This window comes from Passer montanus, unplaced genomic scaffold, assembly GCF_014805655.1.
Source record: "Passer montanus isolate IOZ18808 unplaced genomic scaffold, ASM1480565v1 scaffold17, whole genome shotgun sequence".
Classification (NCBI taxonomy): domain Eukaryota; kingdom Metazoa; phylum Chordata; class Aves; order Passeriformes; family Passeridae; genus Passer; species Passer montanus.
The window spans coordinates 12,335,052-12,351,738 of record NW_024364270.1 but is presented as its reverse complement, the minus strand read 5'-3'; the positions used below and the strand labels follow the sequence as shown (position 1 = coordinate 12,351,738).

At 40.5% G+C, this 16,687-nt stretch overlaps 1 protein-coding gene across 5 annotated transcripts in view; it reads left to right on the top strand.

The window, feature by feature from the left end:
• Positions 1–11,410: 11,410 nt before the first annotated feature.
• CDK17 (cyclin dependent kinase 17) overlaps positions 11,411–16,687 on the top strand; it is an 89,494-nt gene continuing 84,217 nt past the window's right edge. For 2 of the 5 annotated variants that reach the window (XM_039704231.1, XM_039704230.1), the window contains exon 1: positions 11,411–11,795. The gene's annotated coding sequence lies outside the window, so the exon portion shown is untranslated. Of the gene's footprint in view, positions 11,796–11,852; positions 12,525–16,687 lie in introns of those variants that run through there. The other 3 variants (XM_039704227.1, XM_039704232.1, XM_039704229.1) reach the window with 3 other exon arrangements.

The window sequence follows — 16,687 nt, the reverse complement described above, 5'->3', positions numbered from 1 at the left end:
ATGACAAGTCACCTGTGGAGTTAAAGAATATCAACAGTAGCTTGAAGCTATTCAACACTAGTATTCAGTGAGTAGATAAATTTGTTAAACTTCAATACTAATAGTTCCTCAGGTATCATTATTATATAAATTCACTTTTTGTGTTTTTTTCTGCTCTAGGAATTCCTGTAGCACCTGTATTATAATAATTTGGTACATCTCTATCATTTACTTTGACTGTTATTTTCAAGTGGTAATACCACAAAAGTAGACACACTGAATAATGCAAACCACAAGAGATATTTATACAGAGGAAAAAGAAAATACAAGCTAATGGCTAGTTCAACCTTCATTAAATACAAAATGTAACAATTATGGTAAGCTTTCCAAGTTCCTTAAGTGTCCTGAGTTGCCTAAGGCCTTTTTATCAACCCTAGAGCTGTGCAGCCCCTGCATTTAATGTGCACAATAACTTTTCAGAGGAAAGGAGATTTTGGCATTTACAGGTGCATATGCATTAGGTAAAACAATCCCCAGTAAGTGGTGAGTAAAATTCTCCAGATAATTTCTACCTCAGTAGGACCTGCAGGACATAGAAATGCACTGATTTCTGAATGCCCTTGTAAAAGTCACTGTGATGTCAGAAAAATTTTTATTTTATCGCAACTCAATTTACCCTGCTCAGCACCTCAGGCAGTTTTCTTTAGCAGTTATTTGACATCCACACTATCATTAGTGCACACCATCAGGATATTCTAGTGCAAAGCACTAAAAAGCATCACGGTAAATGATTGTATCACTCCAGAAGACATTATCACTATAATTTAAAAAACTATTCACAGTGCCTGCCACATGAATATGTCTTAACAGAATAAACTGATGCAAAACAAATACCTTAATTTTACTTCTCTAGTTTTAGAGAAACAGGAAATACAAAAGGAAATTAGAACATCCAGCATTCTTGGTAATAATTATCATAGGCATTTGAAAAACAGGCACACAGAAAAGGATATGTGCAGAGTCAGAGACTGCAGTGACCTCCCACACTGCCAAGTTCTTTAGAATTACTGAAATTATAAACAAAGTAAAAGCTCTTCTTTCCCAAACAGCCGCCTCGATGTCACTTGTTTCCACATTCCGGCTTCTGTCGCTGCAGCCCACACTTTCTCTGTTGCTAAGTGCTTTAGGCTTCTGCAATATGTTCCAGCAGCTCCCTGTTTCTCTCATATCTCCAAACGTGCTATCATCTGAGAGCAGAATGTCTAGGTTTATCTGACATGGCAAGAAAAAAAAGATTAAACTGTAGAAATTACAGATTCTTAAAGAACACTAAAATTTTCCATATGAAAAAATATCTAATTATTAATATCTAAAATATGTAATTTCATAACATTTTGTTAGCACATGTTTTCAATTCACAGTAGGATACGTGAGGGATGAGGGCACATTATGGCTCCTGGGAGCAGCTGTAACTAAATCTTGACTGTGAGTGACAATAGCAGCACAGAGCACCGGGTACTTGCAGACGCTTACATCAGTGCTGCCACTGAGCTATGCAAATAAAGAGCCTCATAAATAAATGGAAATCATATGAAAAGTGGGGGGAAAAAGACAATACAACAGTTAAGAATTTATATAATTTTCTAATTATATTGGTAAATGTAGACTGTTACATCTTTCATCATTCTGGCTTAAACACTGGTTTCTTCTACCCTTATAGCAGGCACATAGTAGTTTCTACTCAGGAGAGAATAACATTGTCACCATTATTCACCCAGCTATGTCTGCCTTTTTTGTTTTGGTGAGTAGGCATCTTACTGAGTGCAGTTTTCAGCCTATGTGCCTTCACCCACCCTGGAGTACAATTCCCCAGCTCTCCCTGTATCCTTGGCTACAGTACCAGCATACCTACAACTGTGATTGCTGGCAGGTTTTGTTTTATGTCTTTCATTCAAGTTAAGATGAGCAACATTAGCTCTTTAATAGTGATTAGAGAGATGTCTTTAGTGATTAAAGGGCTAACATATATAATTAAGTTGTGTGGGCATCCCCATTGCCAGATACAAGAAATATTCTAGGCACATTTTTAGGTTAAATTTGGCATTTCCCAAAGCCAGCTCAAGGTACAGGAAAAGGTAAGCAGTATTTTCAGAAGAACGTAATTCAGCACATAAGGACTGGATTGGTAGAATGAAATAGCTGATACTAAGGCACCTAATTTTTTCCATTATATATGTTTTGGGGCTTTATTCTAGATATATTTAGCCTGGTCACTGGAGCCAAACACCTCCGCTATACATGTGTTCCAAAGCTTTCTGAGAAGAAGTGTTAGGTATGTGCTAGAGGACCTTGTGATGATGCAGCTCACACATTATTTTGGAACCTCTTGTCCCCATTAGCGCTAGGGTGCATGTGGAGCAGGTTGGAAGCAGAGCTTCTGTTTTCATTTCCTCTTGAAGGAATTTGGTTTGTATGCACCAAAACTATTTTCAGAACTGAAACACCACATGGTAAGTGGAGACAATGACAAGATTTTCCTCCAAACCACACTGTTGCTTTGAAATGAATTGCTAATGTGGACACAGCCTTCTTGGACAGCTGATGAGGGAGCAATCTGCAGGTTCTGCTAGGGCCTAGGAGAGAAGATCAGCTGCTTTAGGCTGAATCCCTTCCCTCCACATAGACCATTTTTCAATATCACTGCAGGCCTTCTTGCTCTTCTGTCAGCACTCTGTGTTATTCTTTTTCTCGCATCCATTCCCATGTTGGAAAAAGTCCCTGGCCTGCCTATTCCCACCCACATGGAAGGTACAGGAAGTGACCTGTGGCTGCAGCAATGATGCAAGCTGTAGAATGAGGACCAACAGCTGCCTGAGACATGAGCATGGAGATACCATAGCCAAAGAGAAGTGAGAAAAGAGTATCTCTAGGGTTAGATGGGCATACACAGGTTGGTAGAGAGGGGTGTCAAAGCCCCCATGACTTCCAAAGCTCTGCTGCTTCTTTTTTATACTTCGTCCTCCTAAAAAATAACTGGCACTTCACAGTACCCTAACATTTCCCTGAAACATAAAAAAGACCCCTCCCAGTGTCCCCATTTCATAGTCTGAAATAGCTCGCTTGCTACTGCTGCAAATTTAGATTAACCACACAAATACAAAATTTCTAAAACCATGTTTCAGCAAGATGCTTTCCCTCTGCCTCCCCACACAGAGGGTAAGAGAAATTCTTGTTAAATCTGTCTGGTTTCTCTGGGTTCCTGGGCCTCTTTTTTGCCTCCAGACATGTTCTTATAATAACTGTGTGCTGAGACAAGAGGTGTCTTGCCTCTGCCTTCATTCCCTCAGTTAGTCTGTGCCTGAGACCAAAGCTGATAACTACTCTTTTCCTTAATCAAAACCTGGGATGGGATGTTCTGTTGCTTGTCATCTTAAAAACTTCTTGTGGAGGGCTGGGGTTAGTGTACCCTCCACTCTACCCTAGTCTTAAATGGTCTGGTTTATTTTGAAGCAGAGAAGAGTACCAGTCAAGGCAGGGAATATGCAGCAAATAACAACTACAAAGCAGTGTGAGAATCAGCTGAAAAGCACGCTTCATCCCTTACCACCCAGACAAATTAATGGCACAGCCTCCACCAACCATGTAAGGAGTGACACACAGCCCCTGCATCACTCTACTTCCCGCTTCTTTTCCCCTGAAGCACTGGTTAAACTAAGCAGATTTTACAATGCAGTCATGTGCTCCACTTGCTAATAACCAGCTCAGTGTAAATATCAACACATTGCTGCAGAGAAGCTCAAATGTCATTGTAACCGTTCCCTTGGATCAGTTCAGCTTTGTGAGGGACAGAGAGAACAAAGGTGCCAGAGGACAAACAGGCACCCTACAGCAAGCACAGGAAGAGCAGGAAGGAGAGAGTCAACACAATGAGAAGAGAGCTGGTAAAGCTAGAGTCATCTGGAGTCTAGAAGAGTAGTGCCCTACACAGCAGCTACAGATCCACACAAGGTGGTACCAGCAAAACAATTTTCAAAATTTTTCTATGTAGAAGGACCTGGGACAGCAAAAAAACTCCAAACAAACAGGGGCAGTAGTAAAACCAGTTTTGAATTTAGCTGACAAGGACCAAAACCAATAAGTGTTCACACACTTCATCAACTAGCATCCAATTAAAACAAAACCAAAAAAAATAAACCCCCAGCTGTAAGGGACAGCCATCTGTCATTTTGCTGACATGCTCCTATCAAGGGCAAGGAGCAAGAGGCAGAAATTACCTGTATCTCATGTGTAAGGAGATCAACCTAGGAAGCACTAGATGTTGTATTGCAGTGCTGTGCTTTCTGCTAATTGCAGAAAGGAGACTCTCACCTTCCCTTCTAACTAGAAATGGCTCATTAAGGGCAGTATATACAGATGCAGTGTATTCCCTGAACTCTATTCTTGGTATGTTACTAAGATACAACTGTTTCTATGGAGAGCTTATTGGTGGGAAAAATAAACTGTTTTGATGAATTATAAAAAGGGTAGATTAATTGTTCAAAACAAAATATTGAATGAAGCTAATAAGATTAAAGCACACCAATATGGAATTTTGAGTAACTAGTTACCTTTTTTTTCTTTTGTTTTTTGTTTTTTTAATTTCTAGTAGACATTTATCCTAAATTCTGTATGGTCTATAAACTGACATAAATTACTATCTGTTCTGCAAAATACTTAACTAATTCTAAAGTCATGAATGTTGTTTGAGCTATAAAATCTCCAACTGAATTTTTGTTTTTTTTAAAGGTAAGTATAATTGTGCAGTATAAGTATCTGCATGGCCAGGAATATGCCATGTTGTGAAGTGAAGAAAAGAGCTTTGAAATGAAGAATGGTAAAGAAGGAAAGAACAAATAAGTGTGTTAAATAAAGCTCACCATTTAATTTTAACATGGTTCTGGGTAACAGCTAGACTCTACAGATGACAGCTAATAGATATGTGGGGAACTGTGGCATTCCTGCTTTTTGTTTTTTTGGGGGGGGGGGGTTGTGGTTTGTAATTTTTTTGTTTATAGCTCTATTATTTCATACCGTGCTGAAACAGAACTTGAAAAATGCTGTGCTTGACTTAGAGAATAGTTTAGTTGATTAATCAGCAATTTGGCAAAGCAAGCAGCTACACAAAAAGAAATTGGTGAGGAATTCCACACTTAAATCAATTGAAATTTATGAGTGACCTCTTCTTTACTTATCCTTATATCTTTAGAAATTGTTAACCTCATTTGAAGATGCACTTTGGTATTTGCAGTGTCAGAACAATTCTATAGGTTACATATCAGTTTAATTAATTGTCTTATCAACCTTAAATGCACATGTAGCTATGTAAAATTTCTCTCTGGTACCTAAGAGGAAGCATTTATTCCAATGAGCAGATAGGAGCTGCCATCTATATTCTTCTGGTTTTATGCCACCCTTTTTTCTCTCTTTCTTGGATGGAGTCTTCCAAATTTAGTACCAACATATAAGTATACACATGGCTGCCTAAAGTAGGATTCATAGAACAGCAAAAATTAGTTAAGAAAAGCCTGACCGATCTAGCTGTTGCAATTTAAAAAGTTATTACTGACCTCAGCACTTTGTCCCTCCCATGTGCCAGAGGGTACCCTCCCTTGGAGGTGTGTTGGAAGAAACTACAGGCATCTGACTCACCTGCCTCCACGTCCTCACTGGTGGTTAAAGCTACTTGCCACACTATACAGGGAAATAGGTATGGTTCTGTCTCTTCTCCCTCAGGGTGTAACAACTTTCTGCAGGAGGGCAGGGCAACTAGCTGGGGCAGTTAAAAAAATAACATCTTAATTCTACCTATCTCCCTTGCATAGTTAGTGTTGTTAAGATTACAAAATGCCTTTGGCCTAGACTCACAGATAAAGCCCTACATCTACTTCCTTCCCAATTTCCTGAATTTATTTTCTCTTTCTTCTCTCTTGCATTCTCCTTCATCCATCCCAGCTTTCCTCCCATCCCCCTTCTCTATCTGTAGTGCTTGTTTTGCAAAGGCTATTTCCTACTGACATCTCAAAAGCTACCATTATAAATTTCAAAGCAGTCAGCCAACCAGCTACCAGTGCACAAAAAACTCCAAAATGTAGTTGATCTGAGCATCCACAGGGATCTCTAGAATATATAAGAAAGTCTCTGCACGTGAACAATGTATCATATACCTTTGACCTGTGGCATGCAGAAAGCAAAGTGTGCAGTACTCAGTTCTTGCTGAGGTAGCCTATGTTTCCCCCAGTTCATTTCGTTCTATCCCCAGATTCCCTGTGTCTCATTTTATTTCCAGCATTCACTATGCACACTGGTTCCATTTTCATGTGCCTTTTCTGATACTCCTCATATTCCCTACATTGGATTTTAGTTCTGCTCCCACTTCTTTTAGTCCCATGTCTCTCTACACCTTCCTGCCCAGAATTAAAATCAGAAATTTGAGAATGATCTGGTTTCATCTTCACTGGAACTAGATGGAAGCTACCATCTTTGCTAGAACAGACTTAAGTTTTATGTAATAGTATTACAAGAAAGGAATCAGCTGTTATGACTGAAAGTAATATCATTTAAGTCCCGAAACACTCTGGGGAGAGCAACCATTACAATAAGGAAAGACCAAGATGTTTGACACCTATAGTCTTGCAACTGCAGGAGTCTCTGTGTATTTTGTGCTTTAATTTCAAATCCACTAAGTAGTTCGAATTGGCAATGATACAAAGGTTCTGAGACTCACTGATGGCATTTCTAATCAATTCAGTGAATAATGACTGCAAATTTCTATGAAGCAATTTACTTGCCATGAAGAAGCTATTCTGTCTGAGACACTGAACCTGCATGGAAGAAACAGAGAAGAATAGGAGCTTCTTCCCCTGCCATTTCAGATTTCTGTTTCACAAAGGGAGAATTGTATCCCTGAATGGTACCTGAAAGGGACAAGCAGCAGAAATGTGCACATACAAGTGACCAATTTTCATTACCTGCAGATCTTCATTGTTTTGCTCAAATTCTTTTCCCCACCTTTAGTCTCCAACACAAAATGTAAACAAAATATTAAGAAAAATAATAAAATAATCTTTCTTTCACTAGGCTATAGTTTTATAGTGATGTGTTATCCAAGGCACAAACCTAATTTTTAGACAATTACAGAAAATATCTCACCATTTTCTATCTGAGCATGGTAATTGACCTAGTTGAAATAGGCTTAATATCTTTTGTTTTGAAAAGCAGGATGTCCTGTCTTTCACAGCAGTAGTAGAAAAATAAAGGAGTGTCTAGTGTTTGTTTGCAAACCCAGGCAGAACTGTACAAAAAGAGTCTGTCTCCATGCTATTAACTTCCTTCTGCAAGGACTAAGCTGACTCTTGCTGAAGTCAATGGAAAGCCTTCATTTACATTATCTGGAGGAATCTCCATCTGGAAGAAGAAAACAGTCAAGAAAAAACAAGCAATGAAACTAGATTTTCCACTTAAGCAGTACTCCAGATCAAAAAAATATACACAACTGATAGATACTTTGTATGTACAAATACCACAATTGCCAGATATAAATAAAAGCATCAATTCTGATATTGTAAAGATACTGAAATCATTAACTGCATGACTGATAAATATTCTTCAAAATTTAGAGATGCAAGATGTGAGGAAATGAGAAACAATATTTAAGTAGCATTGTGACAGGATACTGTGGTGTTACATACAGGAACTAAAAGGTTTAGCAATATAAAGGAAGAAAACAGTGACAATATTTAATATGTATATGTCATGTCATATATTACAAATATTTACATGCTAAAAAATTATAATATAGAGATAGGAACTAAGCACAGGTAATGTGCTTAGTCTTCTAGTAATTTCTACAGCAGTTAATCAGTCCCCAAACACCTGTATAGCTATGCAAATGAAAATCTCAAGTGTAGATAATGAACACCCCACTATTTTCACTTTGATAACTCTTTCCTGCTTGCCAAAAACAAGGTTTACAAGAACAAATAGTAACTTTCCAAAATATGCTTATGTGAAATATAGACAGCTAAAGCAAATTGCAACTGAAACAACGACCAGCTATCAGTTACAGAAATCATGGTAGAAATAACTACAGCTCTTCTTAGCAGAAGCATACTCCTTTTGCCTTCTTTCAAGAGGTACCTCCTTCGTGTTACTACTTCCTGCTTCCATTCATCAGAAAGGAAGGGGTTTGGCCATCCAGCGAGGTAATAGAATTGTACTGTATTTAGCCTAGAGGCCTTGTACTAAATTCAAGTAACCTGGAAAACGCTTTATATGAATATCAGCCTGATGTAAGAAAGCAAGAAACTATCTTAATTTGATTATTTTAAATGGATTGGAGTTTTGCATAGGTGGAAGACAATCATTACAGAAAGGAGTGCTGCACAGACTAACATATAAATAGCTCGTGCTGTGAGGAGAACAATAGCCCTGTTTCTTTTCTCAGAGCACAGATACAATTAGTTAGAGGATATTGCATTCTTCAGAATTTTTTGGCATCCAATAGAAAAAAACAATTGCATTTCAAAACAGAATATTGTATTTGGAAATCATTTCCTCTTTTAATAACCTGCCAAGGCTTTCAGTCCTTCCCCTGCAAACGAACACATCCCTTGTAGTTTAGCACAATGCTTTCCCACACTGCTGCTGATTGCGAGGTCGCTGACTCCTGATGCAGTGACACAGAATCTTGAGCTTGCCTCTTGGCAGGGAAGTAACTGCTTTCCACATACATTGTGTTAAAAATGCATGTTTCTGTAGGGTTTCATCTACCATTATATGAACTCCACTGATTTAACCTCCATACTTTTACTGTCACAGAATAACTGCATACTTTTGTTGAAGAAATGTAGAGGTAAAGCCAAAATGTTCATTTTCAAAGCAGGAAATCTCAGTCCCCTGACAGAACTGTATTCCTACTGCTGGATTTAGATTCTGATGGCTGATATAAATTTCATCAGATTGTCCAGTGGCAATAATTCATTCCATGTAACCTGGGTGTATTCCATTCTAGCTGGATTAGAGAGAAGACCTATTGCACTCACCAGCCAATCCATCTTAAAACTAGTTTAAAATATTAATCATCATGGTTAGCTAGATGGAAATATGATTGATTGCTACATAATCCACTAAATAATAAAACAAATCAATAGCTATAGTTATAAAACTAGACCCATGGGATAAATCAATCAAAACCGGTGCCTACATTTCAAACTTAAGTCTATCACTCTGTCTTCCTTCTGCACTGTCTTTTGCCCAGATGTGAAAATCTTCATCTGAGGTCACGAGGTAGTGGCACATACAAAGGCCAAATGGGTATCAAGTGTTCTACCATTACAAACTCTTCCCTCTTAAAAATTCATAATTCTCCCCATTCTAAGTGGAAACCCCTAAAATACTCTAATAACACTGCAATCAGTGTTGACCCCTTATTTCTTGGGTGACTCATCCTAACTGCTCATTTTTTAAGTTTCTTCCTTTATTTGCCATAATTACTTTTCCTGTAATAACAGAAGTATCAACAGCAGACTTATGAATCAAGCAAAATGAACATATTTTACTGATATTTTTAATATATAAAACCACGGCTTCATAAACCTCCAACCCACGTTCTCTCTGTACTTCATAGGTGGAACAGCATTTACTTGGATGTGCTGCAATAAATGGACATGCTGCACTCGTTACTGTGCTGTCTCAGAAGCTTGTTTTAAAAATCATGCACATAATAAACTTGCACACTATCATTTCTAATGTGACTACGTACCCAAAATAGCCTTCAAATTGAATAAGATAAAACAAAACATACATCATCTAGTTAGCATTCAAAGATCAGGAGAACTGGTAGGTCTAGCAGGAACTGGTAGGTCCTGAGCTTTAAAGAAGATCTGTAAGGGGTATCTTTGCATTACCAGAAAGTTCAAAGCTTGAGTGTCTGCTTTCTCTGTGTTATTAAAAATCCCACAAGTTTTGCAAATGTAAGGTAGCTATCCTACATCTTGAAAACATGCAAAAACACCGTGGTAATCATGTTTAGTCTGTATAAACAGGACATTTGTTTCTGAGTCATATTTACTTCTTTTTATCATAAACCAATTTCACTAGAAATTTACATCAGCATGAGCAAAGTGAATTTCTGTGCATTTAAGAAGTGGTTTCATGCTTGCACTCCTTTTTTAGGCAAGAGCAATTGACTTCTGTTTACTGGGAAACATACTTGTCTGTATTCTGGTTTGCTTGTGCTGTTGGAAGGGTCAACAGAGCTGGAAGCAGGGGAATTTTCAGCTGGCACTGCTCCTGTGAAGGCAGCTCCCTCTTGGCCCTACTGTGGAGAAGGCCTGGCTCGAATAAGCTGCACACAGAGTTCCTCAAAATCAGGGACTTGCTTCTGCAAATGAAAATGTACTCTAGTCTCCACCTAGACACAGCACAGTACAGACCTGCCTGCAGAATGAAGCAGTTTTGGCCTCACTCAGCATTCACAGGAGTGTGGTGAAGCTAAGACCCATAACCCTTGTCTGCATGAAGATGGAAAAGGCCCCATGACACCGAATTTGAACTGACAAAAGCAAGACAGCAGGTAGGCAGCAAGGATCAGCAGATGTCCAACGGGGAAAAAAGCAAACCATTTTCCAAATTCTGGCCCAAGTGTACCTATGCCCTGGTACTTTAATTCAAAACCATGTTGCTAAAATCAGCTCAGATTTGGCCTTCCTGACAGATCTTGTTCTTTGTGATGGAAATGTGAAAAAACACAGTGCAGAGCAGCTGGCTCACCTTCCAGGTCTCGTTCAGTGATACACAAAGCCTCAGAAATTCAGGGCTGGAAAGGGCTGAGAAGTGAGGAAACACAGACTGGATCACTTCGAGGGGAGAAGGATTCTAAGCGCAGGAAGGCAGAGCGGCTGTCAGAGCGACCACCAGGAGGACAAGGGGGATGGTACGGGCACCGCTGAACGCAGGAGACAAAGGAAAGAAAACACCACAAGAATAAATACGGAAAACATGAGTTAGAAATTGATCAAAAGAGATACCCGGTTTCCCTTAACTTTGGCTACTAATGTGCCAGCCGTAGAAAGGGGGAGCGGGGGGATGCCTCAGAGATGAGCTAAATCCCCCTGCAAACCCAAGAGGAAACGCTGCCAAGGAACCGGTAAAAATGAAGCGAGCAAACGCCCCTTTTCTACCCGGCCCTACACGAAAGGGCTCGGGGAGACCCCTCGGACGGCCAGCAGCACGCAGGGCCCCGGGGCGGCTTCCCGGGAGCCTCTGCCGCCGAGACCCACTTCCTCCCGCGGGAGGAGGCGGCCGCGCAGGGCCGCTGGAGGACCGGCGAACGGCAGCAGCGCCCCGCTCGGCTCGGCGCGGCCGGGCTCCCCCGCAGCGGGGAGGGCGGCCCACCAGCCCGGCTCGCCTCGGCTCGCCCCTTCCTCGCACACCCCCGCGGCCCGGCTCGGCTGACGCTCTCGGCACCGCCAGCGGCCGGCCGGGCGGCTCCCGAGCACGGCCTGCGGCCGCTCTCCGCTGGCGGCGGCGGGGAGCCGCGGCGAGGAGAAAGCTGCCGCTGCGGCGGCGGCGGCGGGGGGAGCAGCCATGTTGGAGCGGGGAATAAAGTGACTTTCCTCGGGGAGGGAGCGCGGCCGGCGGTCCGGCGAAGGCTCTCGGGCGGCGAGGGGAGGGGGATTCGGCTCCCGGCGGCCGGATACCGCTCCTAGGCGGAGGAGAAGGGGAAGGAGAAGGGGCAAAGGAACCGCCCCCCGACCCACGAAGCTCCGGCGCTGCTGGTGAGTTGTGGCTGCTCATTGTCTCCCGGCCCAGGGGTGCGGGTCCGGCTCGCGGCGGGGTGTTGGCTCTCGGCCTGCGGTGCGTGGGACGTCGCGGGGGGTGAGGTGACAGCGCGGCCCCGGAGCAGGGGGGAAGTGATGGTGGTCGTGGGAGAGCGCCCCGCGAGAGGGCCGGGGCTGCCCGGAGAGCCCCGGGCGCGGGGAGCGCCGCTCGGCGCCCCCGGGCAGGGTCGGGCCGGGCTGCGGGGGATTTCCGCTGCCCGGTGGCGGCTGGGAGCGGCTCCGCGGGGCCAGGGGCCAGCTCCGAGAGGCTGAGCCCTCTGCCAGGGGGGCCGAGCGAAGCCGGGCCGCAGGGGTGAGCCGGGGATGGCAGCCCCTGAGCGCTGCCGGATTTTTTGGTGATCCTGCGTTCGTCACCGTCCTTTCCCCGCCGCCTCCTCCTCTTCAAGCGAGGCAGCGTTCTCCTGACAGCTCTTCTGCTCGCAGCCTCCGCACGTATGACACATCGCTCCTATTGCAGGTCTCCCCCCACACGCACACCCAAAATATGTAGGTTTCAGTGCGTGGCATAAGAGTTCTTCTGCTTTGAGTTAGAAGGTGACAGGATACGTGAACATTGTCTGACCCTGAACTTCTGTGAACTCCTCCTTCCCCTTCCTCGCTCAGATATGTAATGGCTTGAGACCAGTGAGAGCAAAATGGTTCTCTCGAAAGGACGGGGAAAACCAGGTGGGATCATGTATATTTTATATTTCTTGCAAATTTATTACGGCCACCCGTGCCAATACCATGTTCATATGAGTGGATTAGCTGTTGCGCTAGAAGAATGCTGACCTTGATCCCCTTTGTCTCCTGCAGCAATTTTGGTAGCTGGCTCTAGTTGTTTTAAACTCACTGCTGTCTTTGGCACTTTGCTAATGGTTGTTAACAGTGTTAAGGGTGTTATGAGCAAAACAGGGCTGACTTATAATCCAAACTCAGTCATATAAAAAGCATCTATTTCTTTTTTTCTTATTTTTTTATTTTGGTAAATAATTTTTCTTTTGTAATTTAACAGAAGATCAGTAGCAGCATTCTTGTAAGTATCACGGTATAGATACAAGAGCAAGCCTGGCTTGACATTCTTCCATTACTTCTCTCCCCCCCACCACTTTTTTATTGTATTAATTGAACTGGAAACTATATCACCAAAGGTTAAATACTGAGAAGAAAACATTTATTAAATTAGACTTAGTATCAAAATCAGATTTGTTTTTCATATTAGAATTGGGAAAAAAAGAAGTAGGTGATCTGGTGTCTTATGTGCTTAAGATGTTAAAGAAATTGTCATATTGCTTTGTTATAAGAATTCTGTATATTCACACACACTCTTGTTATTTACATCTGCACTTCCGTAAGTGACATGAGAGAGGCTTGTTTTGAATAATTAATGTAGAAGTAACTGATATGAAAACAGAAAATCACATGTTTGAATACATGGTGAAAATTTTCCTTTAAAATTGTTTGTGCTTGAAAAAACAAACTAAATTTAATTCTCCAACATAGATAAACCATTATAATGTTAACTTGGCATTAAAAGCGCCACTTAAATTGGAAAGATGAAAGCTTTTTTTCTTTTGCTGGCGTAATTTAAATACTGCTTTGACAATAATGAGTCTGACTTACAAAAATCTCTAGGAAGGATAACGCAATGAGGTTCATACCTTTTATTTGCATATTGTGCTGTGTAGCTGTGTGTTTACCCAGGATGGAGCTCTACACAAATCATGAGGTGGGTTCTGCCTACATCCGTACTGAAGAGTTTGCAAATTAGAGCCCATGTTGTCTGAAGCAAATTATAGTTTGAATGTGGGGAGTCATTTATTTTGGGCTTGGCCAAGAATGTAGTGCATTAATTGATCTTTTTAATATGTAAAATGCCACTAGCGTGTAGTGAAATACCTAATTTATAATTGCAAATATAATTTGGATTGAGAAACAGATCATGGCTGTATATTTCCCCTGAATGGCTCTGACTTAAATTTCTGCCTAACACTGCAGTGTGTAAATATGGTATAGCTTATGACAGGGATGTTAAGATGCTCTGTCTGCATGCGTTACTGTTATGATGAGGAGCTCTTACAGTAAAAGGACGCAGAATTTTTTGAATGGCCTAGTAACATACAGATCTTGTAATTTCTTAAATTACTACGTGCTGCTAGGGGAAAAAAAAAGATTGTTATACTCATCTTAATAAGTTCTGTCCAGCAGTATGCTTGAGTAATTGCACCTAAAAAGTGCAGTTGGGAAAGGCTTTGTTGAAGTCTGGTTCATTGAACAGTCTGCATTAAAATCTTTCCATGAGTTTGCTCTTGACCCTCTTTTCGTGTTAATTGGAAGCTGTTGATATTTGACGTATGAATAATTTTTTTACTTTTTGTCCAAGAAAGCTAATGAGCTGTATTTTAAAAAGTTGTATATATTAGTTGTGTATTTATTGAATGCATTATATGTTATAATGTGAAAATGGACAAGATAATGTGTAAAAATCAAGCTCAATTATTATAAAGCTTTTCTAGCATAAACTCACTAAATGTGGCTTACAGTTTTCATGATATCTTAACTTTTTAGCTGCATGCTTTCTAATGCTTACTCTTTTTTATTTCTGCAGCAAGCCTTGAATAATTATTGAGGCAGCTGGACACCACTGTAATCATAGCAGTTCAGAATTTTATATAATACGCTACAACTTTAGCATGTAAAAATGCTTTTAAAATGCCAAGTGTTTATATGACAGTTATGGTTCACATCTAAAGAACAAAGTAAACCATTGTATTGTTGGCCATCACTGCCTTATTTTGCAATGCACATAATTACACCAATGGCTTTTGCCTTCTTAGTCTAAGAACTGAGATCTGGGGGTTTTTTTGGTACCTGTTCACATACTGATGTAGCAACTTGGATGATAGAGGTAAAAGTATTTTCTGTTTACTTATTTTAATCATTAGACAACAATTTGCTTGTTATAATAAGTCTAGGCCTAGCGGCCTTTTGAAACTTTCTGAGTATTTTATATCCTGATATTTATTCCTTTTGGGCCCTGATAATGTTTTTCCCTATGAAACAGGGCTTTCTCCAGGAACACCCACTAGTGGTGTGAGATGATTTTTTTTCCCTGTGTATTTTATGAAGAGTCATGATGCACTTTTGACAGCTTTTATCTGATAAAGAGTGAAAGTTAATGCTTGTTTGGATATATGACTTTTTATAATTCTGTATTGAATACAAATTCATGGATACTCATTCTTTACTAACTCGATGGATTGGCAATTCTTCCAGAGTTGTTGGTTTCCTGAACTTCTTTGAGCAGTGATGTCAACTGTCAAGAGTTTAGTAGAACTAGCTAGTTAGAACATGTACCAACAGCAGTTTAAACCACTGATAGTCATGAGGAATAATCAAGACCTGTGCTTGAGCTGATCTGCCAACTTGGAGCACAAGAACATTGGGAAAGGAAAAGGAAAGAGTTCTTATAGTTCTGTGATCGTGTAATATAGAAAACAATGAACATAATAAGTGCATAAATCAGGTAATTTGTGTTGAATCAGCTTTTGATACATCAGTCCTTGGATAGTAAGGCTTTAGCCACATCCATTATAACCTGTACCTGGCTGTGTTATAAAATACCGTAGACACATTGATACTGGAAATTGTTGTAACCATGCTTTACGGGATATTTGGGCTTTTGTGGTGTAGCGCTTGCTTTTAAAGGATTAGAAATGTCATTCACTAGGGACCATCAGTTTATCACGGGTGCTGTGCCTGAGCACTGATGGCGGAAGAAAAAGAAATGTGATAAAGTATCATTTGTCAATGCATCAGTAGAAGAAACAGCTGTTGAGTCACATTTTAATTTTTCATATAGTAGGACAGAATTGGGCAAAATGATTTTAAGAAGACCGAAAAATACCAACTTCATAACATATTTAGCTAAATGCTGAAAGGCTTCTCTGAATTTCAGGACAATTTTCCGCTTGCTTCTTTCAATAATACATTGAAAATGCAGTAAGCTGAAGGGCAGTTGTGTCTTATGTTTTGATTATGACCTTTTTGTTTTGTTTTTTTATTTATAATCTCTGGAACAACTAGTTTTGCATATATTATGATGATCAGGGGGCTGTGTTATTATACCAGAACAAAGAAATGACGTGTCTTTCAGTTGCACTCCTAGCTACAGTTCTTGCCTATCTTTGGTTTTAGGTTGAACTTCGTAGACATTTTGCGTAAGTGAATGTTACTTTGTGCCCTCTAATCATATTTCATTTAATTATTATCTGTACCTCGTAATTGTACTCCCTTCTCTGACTGCTGCTGTTTTTAAAGGTTTGGTAGAGTTTCACAACAGTCTCTGATTTTTAACATCTGCATTTTGTCAGCTTCAGTAAGGACAGTTGGAAGTATTCAGGACTTTCAGTTTGTGTTGAAGTTGTCAGAATCATGACATTCTCTTCTTTGCTTGGTTGGTTAGAGCATTTTGCAGGCATGTAGCTGTACTTAGACAGTAATATCATAGTCAACTGTCATAACCTGTGTAGTCTTTCAGAAATGTCTTTTCTTAAATATTTCTGCTTCCTGTTGTCTTACGATATGGAAGTGTCTTTGGATGTTCAGGTATGTGCAAGGTGTCTTTATACAGCAGTCATTGAAGTTAACATTTTGTGAGGTTTGCAGTTACTTGGTGTTCACTGAAATATGTATCTTTGCAAAATATGGATTACTAAGAATTATCACAGGGGATATTAGTCATCAGCAAAACCATTGTATTTGGGAGAAAACTGTTTGGATTAAAAAGTTACGGTCTATAGGCTAGTTTACAAAAAGTGTAAAGAAGCCAGTTTACAAAAATAAGTGGC